Source organism: Peromyscus maniculatus, chromosome 6 (assembly GCF_049852395.1).
Source record: "Peromyscus maniculatus bairdii isolate BWxNUB_F1_BW_parent chromosome 6, HU_Pman_BW_mat_3.1, whole genome shotgun sequence".
Taxonomy (NCBI): domain Eukaryota; kingdom Metazoa; phylum Chordata; class Mammalia; order Rodentia; family Cricetidae; genus Peromyscus; species Peromyscus maniculatus.
The window spans coordinates 122,082,720-122,096,995 of record NC_134857.1 but is presented as its reverse complement, the minus strand read 5'-3'; the positions used below and the strand labels follow the sequence as shown (position 1 = coordinate 122,096,995).

Sequence of the window (14,276 nt, the reverse complement as noted above, 5' to 3'; positions counted from 1 at the left end):
TTAAATATTTATCTTTATAACACAGATTGGTGCAACTCTCATTCCCCATCAAAGGAACTTTCCTTTGCAACAGATGGAGATCATTCTAAAAAACTACAACCAATCAAAGCCCAGAGAACAAATGATTATGTGGTATCCAGCCCCAGCTGATATATCTGTAACATAACACCTGCTGATATATCTGTAACATATTGCCTGCACCTAAAGTTCAGGGAACATCATGGAAAAGGGGGAAAAGGTATGAAAAGATTTTTTTTAATTTATTTAATATTTTTATTTTATAATTAACTTAATTTCTCATATCAGCCACGGATTCCCCTGTCCTCCCTCCTCCCACCCACCCCCCAGCACTCCCCCCAAACACACCCTCCATTCCCACTTCCTCCAAGGCAAGGTCTCCCCTGGGGAGTCAGCTGAGCCTGGTAGACTCAGCCTAGGCAGGTCCAGTCTCCTCCTCCCTACACCAAGGCTGAGCAAAGATTCCCAGCACAGGCCCCAGGCTCCAAAAACCAAGCCCATGCACAAAGGACAGATCCAAGCTCCACTGACAGGGGGCTCCCAAACAGTTCAAGCTAATCAACTGTCTCACTTATCCAGAGGGCCTAGTCCAGTTCCATGGTGGCTCCTCAGTGATTGGTTCACAGTTCATGTGTTTCCACTAGTTTGGCTATTTGGCCCTGTGCTTTTTCCAATTATGGTCTCAATATTTCTCGCTCATACAATTCCTCCTCTCTTTTGCCAATTGGACTCCCAGAGCTCCACCTGGATCTCTGCATCTGCTTCCATCAGACACTGGATGAGAGTCCTATCATGACAGTCAGGGTGTTAGTCATCAGGGATATGCAAATCAAAATGACTGAGATACCATCTTACACCTGTCAAAATGGCTAAGATCAAAAACACTGAAGACAGCTTATGTTGGAGAGGATGTGGAGCAAGGGGAACATTCCTACACTGTAGGTAGGAATGCAAACTTGTACAGCCACTTTGGAAATCAATATGGTGCTTTATTAGAAAATTTGGAATCAACCTGCCTCAAGACCCAGCTATACCACTCTTGGGCATATACCCAAGGAATGCTTAATCATACCTCAAGGACACATGCTCAACTGTGTTCATAGCAGCATTATTTGTAATAGCCAGAACCTGGAAACAACCTAGATGCCCTTCAACTGAGGAATGGATAAAAAAAAAAAAAAAAGTGGTACATATACATAGTGGAGTACTACTCAGCAGAGACAAACAATGACATCATGAGGTTTGCAGGCAAATGGATGGAACTAGAAAAAATCATCCTGAGTGAGGTAACTCATACTCAGAAAGACAAATGTGGTGTGTACTCACTCATCAGTGGATACTAGATGTAAAGCAAAGGATAACCAGACTGCAACTCACCATTACAGGGAAGCTACCTAGTAAAGAAGACCCTAAGAAATACACAGGGATCACCCAATGGCAGAGAAATGGATGAGCTCTACATGAGCAAACTGAGGGTAGGGGGACAATGAAGGGCAAGGGATGGGGGATAGAGAGCTTAGGGGAGTGGGAGGTCCTAGCTAGATCAGGAGCAGAGTGGGAGAACAGGGAGGGGATACCACTATGAATGACGACCCCAGGGGAATAGGAAGAAGCAGAGTGCTAGAGAGGTCCCCAGAATTCCACAAAGATACCTCCACTGTAGACTACTGGCAATGTTTGAGAGAGTGCCTGAGATGTGAAAAGATTTAAGAGTCAAAAAAAAAAAAAAAAAACTGAAAGTCTGATGTGACATTAAGGCTCCTAGAAATCCCAGGAAAGCTACAAAGTCTCAATGACTTGGCTGCCTAAACAAGACCCAAAGAAGTATGACACCAATAGCTAACATCAAAGGGGAAAATATCATGGGACCTAAACCATAAACAAAGCATTGTAAGCAACTAAGGAATACTGAGATTGGGATAAACAGTCTTCTGCATGCAAGACCTGCCCAGATGGTTGTCCAATACCAAGTGGTCAGTCCTGAAATCATATACATCCAAGTAACATTATAGAGAGGAAGTGTATTGTGTTCATAGATTTAGGAGTGTGTGTGTGTGTGTGTGTGTGTGTATGTGTGTGTGTAACAAGAATTAAAGAAAAAGAGGCCATGGATTTGAAAGAGATCAAGGGGTGACTCATTAGAGAGGTTGTAGGAGAGAGAAGGGGAAAGAGAAAAAATGATATGATTATATTTTAATAACAAAAACTTATTAAACAAAACTTGAACCAAAATGTTCTATACTTGGAACATTTCTTTGCATATTTTTAAATGTCCTGGAGGCCTTTATGTCTGTCCTAAAGGTTAACTGCTTCCATTTAAAGCTACTTTGATTTTGAAGTTCACAGATATCCAGGAAAGTTGAACTGTTTTAGAGTTCTCATGTAAGATTTTCCAAGTCCTGATGTTTCCTGTAATCACAGTAAAATGGTAGAAACCAGAATTTAAACATTTTTATAATACCTCAATGAACCTGCATGCCACAAACACCCACTTTTAAAAATCAGCTTTCAATTAATATCTTTTTCTTGTGATATGGCTGGATCCAGAATCCCCATTAATCACCAGATGTCTCACTAGCTTCCTTTCATCTTCAGGGCTTTTATACCTTATCATTGCTTGGGAATTTTAGAAGAGTGTGAGCCAGTCATCTTGTAGAATACTGCTCACCTTTTGTTTTTCTCATGTCTGTCTAGATTTGGATTGGGATGTATTTATTATTATTATTTACTTGGCAAGAAGGTCACAGAATTGATACTCTGCTATCTTAGTTAGGATCTCTATTGCTGTGGTGAAACACCATTTCCAAAGAGTAAGTTGGGGGGAAAAAGGTTTATTTGGCTTACACTTCACATTGCTGTTCATCACTGAAAGAAGTCAGAACAGGAACTCAAACAAGGAAAGATCATGGAGGCAGGAGCTGATACAGAGGCCAAGGAGGGCTGCTGCTTACTGGCCTGCTTTCCCTAACTTACTCAGCCTTCTTTCTTAAGAACCCAGGACCACCAGCCAAGGGATGGCAGCATTAGTCCTCCCCCATTGATCACTAATTGAGAAAAATGCCTTACAGCTGGATCTCATGGAGGTATTGCTTCAATCAGACCTGTTCCTTTCTGATGATTCTAGCTTGGTCAGTTGACACATAAAATCAGCCAGTATATCTGCCTTCCTCAGTGATCAAAAGAAGGCTTTTGGCCAAACAGTCTCCTGTAGTTGTTAATGGACTCAAGCTGCTACCAACAATTGGAAAAATAATTCCTTTTGTGTGGTGGCAGCAGAGCCTACCCCCCCCCCCAGGCCTCCTTGGTAGAGCTGTGCTCTGGAGAGTCTGGAATGAGAAGGGAGAAACACTGGAGCTAGAAGGGGTGCAGCAAGCCTGACCTTTGCCTCAGAAATTGGCCCCCAGCAAGAGATGTGTTTCAGCCCCAGGAAAATGCCAGCCAATCCTAGAAACTGGTGTGACATTCCCTTAAGAGCAATGGACTCCTAGCCACAGGGTGGAGGAAGCAACTTATGTCTGGTAAGAGTTCCTAGAAACCCTCAAGAGTATGTGGAACCTAGTGTGGGTTGGATTAGCACTAGGGATTCCAAGCCGCAGAGACAGTGGAATTAGAAGCAGAAGGATGGTAAAGAAGTCCAGTGTAGTAAAGATGTCCAGAGCTAAGAGGTCTTCAGCATCCTCTACCCAAGTCATAGCAGGAAGAGCTACATGGGTCCCAGAAAGTTTGAGACAGAACTTGCTAGTGTAGGACCCTAATGGACAGACTAAGCAAAACACTAGGGACGGGCTCTACTCCAACCAGAAACCTTGACTGAGAACCTGGTGACTTTCATCTTGTTTCATTATTCATTTGTGCTTATATCTTTTTAATCTATAATTTGTTATTTCATTTTAAAATTTTATATTCACATATACAGATATAAAAGATAATAGATACATTTTTTTGGAATTTTTTGTAACTTGATTACCTTCTGCCCTCTGCCCCATTTGTATGTGTGGTAACTTATATCTTGGGAAAAGGTTTGTGTTTCTCCTTCTTTTCTCAAAATGTGGTGTAGAACGTTTTCACTCTGCTTTTCATTTATGAAACCCATTGCTTTTTACCTGTTCTTTCTCTATTTACTCTAATTCATTAGCCCATTCACTGCTGTCTATACTACTAAAATACATTACATTTTCCCTGTGAGGGTCCTTCACTGCTCTCTTAATTCCCTGTAGTCAAGAGCATAGTGAACACAGCATCTTTTCCTTTAAGGAATGCTGGAAAATCCATCAAACTGCCACAGTTGGTGCTGAAGTCAACTTTTGCCCTTAATATAACCTAAGTGAAAACAAGCTACTAGAGATTCACATAAATTTTTAAGGTGTAAACAAAAAATCCACAAACCAGGGAAAACCTTCAATTGGTACAAGAGACAGATAAATCAGAAAGACATCAGATCTGTAAGCAATTCCCAAGTCCATGGAAGCATGAAATGAATGTGTTTCCTGCCTTGAAAGTAAATAATGAACATCCAAAAATGCTACAGCCATCAATATTTCTATTAAAATTGGCAGAAAATAGGAACATTTCAAGACAAACACAAGTTCCACTAATTCATGTCAGCTAAGCTGGAACAGCTGAAAATTCCTAAAGGAGTTCTAACACAGAGGAGTAAGAGAAGAGGAAGAGGAGGAAGAAGAGCAGAAACAGTTTCACACAAGAGAACACAGGAAGGAATACATTCCATGGAAGCAGCAGATGAGCAAAAGGTAAGTGGAAAGGAATTAATCATGTCCAACTCTCCAAACCATGGAACTCCTGATACTATTGGGAGTAGAAAAGGCCTGTCAATCAACCCAGGAATCTAAAGTCTGCCTTAGCTTCTTCAGGCACATGCACTCTCTCTCTCTCTCTCTCTCTCTCTCTCTCTCTCTCTCTCTCTCTCTCTCTCTCTCTCTCTCTCTCTCACACACACACACACACACACACACACACACACACACACACACACAGAGTCACACACAGTCACACACATACACTCACATATGACTTAAACACACTCACATATAAAACATAAAAAATAACAAAAATTAATCTTTAAAACCAGAAATGCTGAATTTGCTAAACAAAAGGCCTTAAGGGAACATTTTAGAATGGATAAGACATTTCTGAATAGAACCCTACACATTCCAAATGAGATTACACAAAACTAAAATGCTTCTGCACACCAATAGAAACTAGTAACAGAGTGAACACACAACCTACAGGATGGGAGAAACATCCTTGCCAGCTGTACCTCAGAACATAATATCCAAGAAATAAAGAACTGTAAAAAAGAAACATAAAAAAGAACACCAACAAAACTATGAATCCAGAAATGGTTCAATGAACTGAACAATCATTCTCAAAAGTACAAAAGACCAAAAAATAATTTTGAAAGTGTTGAGCATCCTTAGCCATTAGAGAAATGCAAATCAAAACTACTTTGAAATTCTATCTCATGTAGTCAGAAGGGCTATTCTCAAGAAAGTAAAGGACAAAGAGTGGTTTGTGGTCCTAACAGCATTTATCATTTCTGGTTTGTTCCACATAAATCCAGGCCTTCCTCTGTCCTGCTTCCTGTCTCTTACAGGGAAGAGGGCAGAGACCAGTCATGTTTCTGGATCACAACCTTCCCTCTGAACAATAGACCCAGGAAGCTGAAAAGCTGATAGTTGGGATTTTAAAAAATAATAATAATTCTTTCTAGGTTTTTTTGTTTTGTTTTGTTTGTGTGTGTGTGTGTGTGGGGGCTTACCGCACCTTTGTGGGTACCTATGAAGGCCAGAAGAAGTGTCAAATCACTCGGAGCTGCACTCACAACCCAAACTAGGCTCCTCTAGAGGAACAGCCAGTCCTCCTAACTGCTGAGCCATCTCTCGAGTCCTGATAGTTTTCATTTCTACTCTATGCCACCATAAAATGGGAGGAAATCAATAATACTAACCCAGGAAAAGTGTCAGCAGAAAACTGTATAATCTTCTGAGTCATCAGTGAACAAGTGTCAGTTTTACATGCTCCAAGTTGATCGGCTTCATTTTTTTAAGAGGTGTAAAAACAGGCAACAATGTGGGCTAGTTTGTGTGAGAATCTTTAGGCAGCAGAGATAATTTCAGATGCGTCCAGGTAAAGGACAACGAACCCTGCAGTCCCCAGCTCTCTGTGGACTCCACTGACTGGAGCCCATTGAGCAGAGTGGTTAACAGTGGCACTGAAGGAATGCCTTCCCTCCTCCCTGCAAACCTGGGATTCTAAGTGCACTGCTGACCCACATCCAGAGCACAGCAGCCTCCTGTGGAGAGACTATTGCACAGATAAACAGCAGGGTCCTGCAAGTCTTCCCACCCTGCTCCCCTGGCTCACCTGCAGCAGGAATCCTTTTGCTTTGGGAAGAAAGCTGCTTAGGGGGAAGCTAAGAGCACTTGGCTTCTTGGGTCCTGAATCAGGATGCTCTGATTAATTCCTTCTGCACCTGGACATTACCTCTCCAATTTCCTGGGTGGTCCAGAGCTTTAGCAAAGAGTTTCTGCTGAGGAAACTAAGTAAGAGGTGCTTCAGCAAGGACATTTTAATTTCCATTTAAATTTTTTCTCTTTTTCTCCTCCCTTCATTGCATTCATTTCTTACTCCTACATTTACTGTAAATAATAATAAATTTGAAGATTCTAAACAGCAAACCATGAAAGCACTTTTGCATATCCATGTTTATTGATGTACTACTCACAACAGTCAAGTTTTCAAAGCAGCCAAGATGTTCTCCAACAGGTGAATGGTAAAGGAGATGGGACATACACAGAGCAGGGTTATAGGAAAATGGATGGAACTGTAGCTCATTGTGTTAAATGAAATAAGACAAATATCCCCTGTTTCCTCTCACATATTTAGTATTATATACATGTATATGATACACATGTCATAGAAGTGGGATGGGGAAAGAAAGTAGATAGTGGGGGCAGGAAAGAGAATAAAGCTGTGGGAGAGAATCAAGGTCAGATAACAGAAGGGACAAGAGACAGACAAATATCACATGTTCACTTGAAACATAGGTTTATACCTGCTCACACAGGCAGGGTGGGGTGGGGAAAGAGCACAGAAGTGAAAGGGAACGATTTAAAAGGAAAAGAAAACAAATGTTCTGTAGGGGAAAAGAGCAAGAGATGAAAAGTATGATGACACAGTAAAGAAAATATTTGTACAAAGAACCCTTTAACTGTAAGAAGTAGGATTAAAACAAAACCTTTTCAAAATTAAAGTCTAAACTCTACTAGTGGTACAGTAGCAAGAGGAGACTGACTGTGTTGGGGGACAAGAAACAAAATAAAAAATAAAGGGACAGAGTACTATAGTGGCTTCAAACCATTTTGAAGACTCTTGTTTTTCCTTTGATTTAGACTCGAGTTGAGCCTGTGATGAACACCTCCAGACACCTCAGTGTGCTGTCTTTATCTTAATACTGTGTGTGTGTGTGTGTGTGTGTGTGTGTGTGTGTGTGTGTGTGTGTGTGTGTGTAGGTATGTTTTTTTCTATGTATATAATTAGGAACAAGAGATTTTCTAGTCAAATTTTGCTTAGTGATCCCAAATTACTAATTTTATTGTGACAAAAGTATTATTTGAGAATAAAATGGTATTAACTTTGCTAAAATACTTTTGCATCTCACAAATGGGCATGTGGAAGCTATTTTCATTATTATTTTTAGTTCTCCAATATCAAGTTCTAGGAAATGGGTTAGGTTGTATATTGTATATCAGGTTGTAAATCGTATAAACTTGAGCAATGTCTCAGAGTACTTCCAGTCTTACATGAGTCAACATCGTAATTAAATCCACTGTAAGTTTAGTCTTCCAAGCACCTGAACCCAAAATACTATCAGATGAGACATTCTCATTTCTACACTTCTCAAACTGGCTCCTAAACATGGGATATATGGTATTGCTTCAAAACTAGCTCCAACCCACCCCCAAATACAGGCATCCTCTTAGCACTCTTTCAGCTAGAAAATTCTGAGAAACCTTGTGCAATCTATTTGTCAGGCACATGCTCTCTCTCTCTCTCTCTCTCTCTCTCTCTCTCTCTCTCTCTCTCTCTCTCTCTCTCTCTCTCTCACACACACACACACACACACACACACACACAAAGCCACACACATACACTCACATATGACTTAAACACACTCACATATAAAACATAAAAAATAACAAAAATTAATCTTTAAAACCAGCATCTTCTTAGCACTCTTTCAGCTGGAAAATTCTGAGAAACCTTGTGCTATTTATCTGTCAGTAAACAGTCTCCCCAAATTCTGCAAGTTATTGATAATTTAGTTGTAGTGAGTGCTTTTACTTCCACTTTTCATTCAGTGTTTATCACAGCAATAGAAAATAAATTGAAACACATATAATGATATACACTTATGAAAATGAATGGAAACACATGAACTATGAACCAAAGGCTGAGGGGCCCCCAACTAGATCAGGCCTTCTGAATAGGTGAGACAGTTGATTGACTTGATCTGTTTGGGAGGCATCTAGGCAATGGTGCTAGGTCCTGGGCTCGTTGTATGAGTTAGCTGTTTGAAACCTGGGACTTATGCAGGGATGCTTGGCTCAATCTGAGAGGAGGGGACTGGACCTGCCTGGACTGAGTCTGTCGGGTCGATCCCTCGGGGAGGCCTTGCTCTGGAGGAAGTGGGAGTGGGGGGTGTGCTGGGGGGGAAGGGGAGGGGGCAGGGGGGGAGGGAGAGCAAGGGAATCTGTGGCTATTATGTGGAACTGAATAGTATTGTAAAATAAATAATAATAATAATAAAAAAGAAAAAAAGAAAATGTTGAACAAACCTAATAATTTGTACTTTTAAGCAAAATCCTAATAGAAATATTTTTTAAACCAATTTAAGCCACAGAGGACAATATTTAAAAAGAAAAATGTCTTATTCTAAATCCTATACCATTTACCAATGCCACAAAAATTCTTCTGTTTGCTCAATTCATGTATAGTGTATACACTAATTGTTTTTGGTTTTGTTTTGTTTTGTTTTTTTGCTGTTTTATCTTTGTTACAATGGCTGCGATTTAAACTATCAGTGGTCTACCTACTAACGCCACAGCCTGGAGGGAATTCTGTTCCCCCAGACAATGGGTCTGTTGCTGCTTTTAAAGGTAGTTCTAACTAAATCTCTATCTTTGTAATAAAAGTAGAGAGTCAAAGACTAGGGTAAAAACCTGAGAACTCAGAGAGTTAGAATAGAAACTGGCTAACTTTCTCTCTTTGTTGACTTCCCTGGAAGTCACTCCCTTCCACACTATCCCAAATTAAAAACAACAACAACAAAAAAAATTAAAATAAAAAAAATTAAAAAAAAAAAAACCCTGCTAAGTTCCTCCTTGCTACTTGCTGTTAACCAGTTATTAACCCCACCTCTCTGAGCCCAGGTTAACTTTATTAATGCAAATGCAACACATCTTTGCCTAGTAAAAATAACATTCCACAACATTTCCCTCTTTTGTCTAAATAAAAAGAAAGTTTTACCTTTAACATAGTAAGACTATATAGAGTAAGAACAGTTGTCATGTAAGAATTACATTTATAGCCGGGCGGGGGTGGCACACGCCTTTAATCCCAGCACTCGGGAGGCAGAGGCAGGCGGGTCTCTGTGAGTTCGAGGCCAGCCTGGGCTACCAAGTGAGTTCCAGGAAAGGCGCAAAGCTACACAGAGAAACCCTGTCTCGAAAAACCAAAAAAAAAAAAGAGTTACATTTATAATATCCAGTCCATTTGTATTTGGCAAATTCAGAAAAATAGCTCCATTATTAATCCTAACTTGGTAAGTCCAAAGTTGTGTACCTAATTTACATTCTGTCATAACTAAGGAAAAGTATAATTATAACTATCTAGTCTTCAACTCCATCAGAGACTCCAGAAGGACATAATATTACATGAATAAACAGAAAGTGCAGTGCAAGCCACTTCCAAAACTATAGAATAACAGGCATCTGGCTGCCTGGAAAGCCACCCAAGGTTCCTCTGCAACATTGGAGCATCTATCTTTGGCCTACAGGCCTAGAATGCCTGGCAGAGTCTTCTATGAAGCAGGAATTTTGAAGGACTGCCCTGTGTTATCTTGGCAAAGTTGGACAGTCTTTTTCCTTTGTGTCCTTCCTGTCCAGTTGGTACAACATACTGTCAGCAATCAAGGCACGGGCAGTTTCTTGCCCAAATGACTAGCTTTGCTACAATGAAAACAAATTCCATGTAGAGTTTCTTCGATGCCCATCATCTTCTCTGAAGTAAATTGGTGCTGCCAGGAGTAGAAAAGCCTCACTGTCATAAAACATCTTAGATTATTAAACATCTTAAACGCCATATTCTGTAGATCTTTGAAGTGTTTGAAGACCATATATCTATCTAAATATATCTGCTTAACCTTGAAAATATACCTAATATGACTACAAGTTTGATTATTATAAATGACTAACTACTAACTTGCATATCTTAATCATGCATTGCATTTTTAAATGAACTGCATAAATACCCAATACCCAAAGCAAGAGTAGAAACATATGTACAGTATAACAAAAATAATTTTAAATTTGTATCCATATACCAAAACCCATACTGATGTAAAATAGTTGAGGTTATTAGTTGTGTTTTATCCTATATTCCTATATCCACACCTAAACAATGACAAATATCCATAACCCATCAAATAATCTAAAACCACCCATCCCACTTCTTGGAAATGTGGGTGTTGTGTTCTCTAGGCTGCTTCCTGTTGTCTGTGAGCAAAGGCATCTTTTTAGGGAACCTGAAAAAAATTGGAATAATGATCAAGTTCTGGGAAAACTAGTTATATTGTTTGTTGTCCAGTCTGTGCAATGGAAAAGAGCAAGGCTTATCTACAGTCTTGACCAGAACAGTCTGTGTGGCTGGACCATCTCAGCCTGCAGCCTTGTAGCTGTCCTGGATGCAAAACACTAAGGAAACTCTTACAGAGGAACTCTAAGAGGCTGGATCACCTGAGCTACTGGTTTTCACTGAGGTGTGGTCCTTGTTCTGAAAATACACAAACTTTCAAAGGTAACATATATATCTGCATTAACACAAGTATGGACTGTGTGTTGTATGCAAGCCAATCAAAGATGATTTTTTTGTTTTATATTTGAGCAGGTAAAATATATGTCACCTGTGTTGTAGATTTCTAGGTTTATTTCTTTATATCTATAGCCAGAATTTTCAAGACGTCTCCCCTTGGTTAAGCCTGATCTCTATCAACCTTGAAATAAATTCACAGCCTTTTGTTTCCTTTAAAACCAAAAGCATAACCTCTTCCCCAAGCAATATGTTTTCTGACTTCCATTTTAAAGTGCATTCAATCACCACAGCTCTAGGAAGTTGGTGCCCTGCACTGTGGCAGTCGTTTTTACTTAGCTTTTTGTTTCTACTTAATGTACCAGCTATTAAATGTTCTGCTGTAGAGCAGAGCTTCTTAAAGGAGCTGAAATTTTTTCATTTTTTTTCTTTTAGCTTTCTCAGGCCATATTGGAAATTTGGGCCCCACACTGGGCACCAAAATGCTGTTTTACCTTTATTAAGGTGGCTGCACTTTTAAGTACTAGTGCCACAGACAATGGCTCTGTTGCTGCCATTAAAGGTAATTCTCACTAAATCTCTATCATTCTAATGAAACTTGAGATTCAAAGGCTGGGTGAAAATCTGTGAGCTCGGAGAGTTAGAATAGCAACTGGCTAACTTTCTTTCTTTGCTGGTATGTGTTACTCATTATCCTGTTTGTCTAAGGAGGGAAGTAATCACAGAGAGTGAGTAAGGACTTTGTGGTACCCTAAAGCTACAACAGCAAAAAACTGCGTGTGATCCAGAATTGGAAATACATTTGAATAAACACAGTGCTTCTCTACTCTATATAATGAAAGAAAGAGAGAAAACTATATTACATGAGCGAGAGAAATGAGAAAACAGTGTGTGTGTTGGGAGTGGGAAGAGATACTTTAACTGGAAGTGAAAGTGGTTCTGAGGTTCTTAGAAACAGACCTAAATACTGGAAATCAGCTGTTATTTTCTTAGACCAGTAAAATCTGTTTGCATTAGATAACCCAAAATTACTTACATGCATGAATGTTGAGAATCTTGCAAAATTTAAGGGCAAATAAAAACAAATTGCTTCTGTTTTTTTTTTTTTAAGTTTAAAAGTCTTCTTTGTAGCATGTTTCTTGAGAGATGAGTGTGTTGGAGGCCTTTCTCTAACCTATTAAGTATAGATGAAATTTTTCACTGGCAAAGGAAAGCCATTGGCAGCTTCACATTCACAGTGTTTGAGTGTCCTAGAATAATTATAATTGGGGTACATTGTGCTTAGCAAGGCATTGGCCTGAGGTAGTCCAATAATGGCTGGTTCCTGATGAAAAGGCCAAGGATACAGTAGATGTTAAGTCCAAGAGGTTGAATGTCTCAGCAGTCCCAATAGTCAGAAATAACTTGTATGACCACTTGTCTACACTTGGCATCCCATTTTGCTTCTGGGGCTTGTTATGATGAACTCTTTCTAGAAGATAACTGTCACTCTCAGAGGCAGCAATTATCTTGCTTTCAGTCCAGACTGAACAGAGTTTACAAAAGCAGCCTTGTTTTCAGGCTCAGCAGAGCCAGCATTTTTAGAACATTGTCTACAGGCTACACCCCTCTGTACTATAAACTCCTACACAGGCAGAGCTCAATGCTGTCTGTCACTTAGAAACTTAACCTGCACATCTGTCCTGTCTCTAATCATATGTTTTCTCTCTCTGTCATCTTATTTTCATACGTGCTATTTTTGTTTGGAAATATTAAAATCTATTATTACATTAGTACAAATGAGTGAGATTCACTGTGTGTGTGACCATACCATCTATCCTTCTGTTCTCACCAATCCCAGCTTCTCTCACAATGCCTACTAATCAGTTTTCTAGTTTCACATCAGCTACATACAGTGCAGAGGTTCCCAAGGTCAAACACATAGTGCTCTGTCTAAAAGAAGGCACAGAGAAGTCAGCCATGTTAGAGCCCACTGTCATCAACTTCTTTTCTTTTATTTAATGTCCTTTAAAAATTCTTCTTCAACAATTTCATACATTTACCATATTCTTATCATACTCATCCCTGTGGTGATATTTTATTTGTGCTCTAACAAGTAAAGCTTGCCTGAGGAAATCAAAGGAAAAAGTCAACCACTATAGTAAACAGAGATCAGGCAGTGGTAGCACCTGCCTTTAATCCTAGAATTTGTGAGGCAGAGATCCTTCTGGATTGCTATGAGTTCAAGGCCACAGTGTGAACAGAGCCAGGCATGGTGGCACATGCCTTTAATCCCAGGACTAATTAACCATAAAGGTGTGGAGGTCTATACAGAGAAAGAGGAAGTGATAGAGCTGGGTGGAAAGAGGAAGTGATGTAGCTAGGTCGAGAGAGGAAGTAAGATGGCAGGGCAAAGAATGGTATATAGATATGAGTATACAGGAAGTAGCTCTTGGACTGAATAGTTTACAATGAAAGCACTTTTGCATATCCATGTTTATTGATGTACTACTCACAACAGTCAAGTTTTCAAAGCAGCCAAGATGTTCTCCAACAGGTGAATGGTAAAGGAGATGGGACATACACAGAGCAGGGTTATAGGAAAATGGATGGAACTGTAGCTCATTGTGTTAAATGAAATAAGACAAATATCCCCTGTTTCCTCTCACATATTTAGTATTATATACATGTATATGATACACATGTCATAGAAGTGGGATGGGGAAAGGAAGTAGATGGTGGGAGGTGGAAAGAGAATAAAGCTCTGGGAGAGAATCAAGGTCAGATAACAGAAGGGACAAGAGACAGACAAATATCACATGTTCACTTGAAACATAGGTTTATACCTGCTCACACCGGCAGGGTGGGGTGGGGAGAGAGTTAGCACAGAAGTAGAAGGGAACTATTTAAAATAAGAAAGAGGACCATTGGGAAGAAAGAGGCTGGACAAGGAGCAAATGTGGAGAAAATATGCTATCGTAGTTTGTGTCACCTCGACATCACCCACACATACCAGAGAAGAGGGAATCTCAGCTGAGGCATTGACTCCAGCAGATTGGTTTGTGAGATGTTTTCTTGATTCATGATTGATATAGGAGGGGCCAGCCCACTGTGATCAGTGTCATCTCTAGGCAGGAGGACATGGGATGCATATGAAAGATCTGAGAAAC

At 39.9% G+C, this 14,276-nt stretch overlaps 1 protein-coding gene across 1 annotated transcript in view; it reads right to left on the bottom strand.

The window, feature by feature from the left end:
• Window positions 1–14,276, bottom strand: part of LOC102905706 (guanylate-binding protein 3) — a 141,196-nt gene that overhangs the window by 98,907 nt on the left and 28,013 nt on the right. The gene's annotated exons all lie outside the window — the stretch shown is intronic.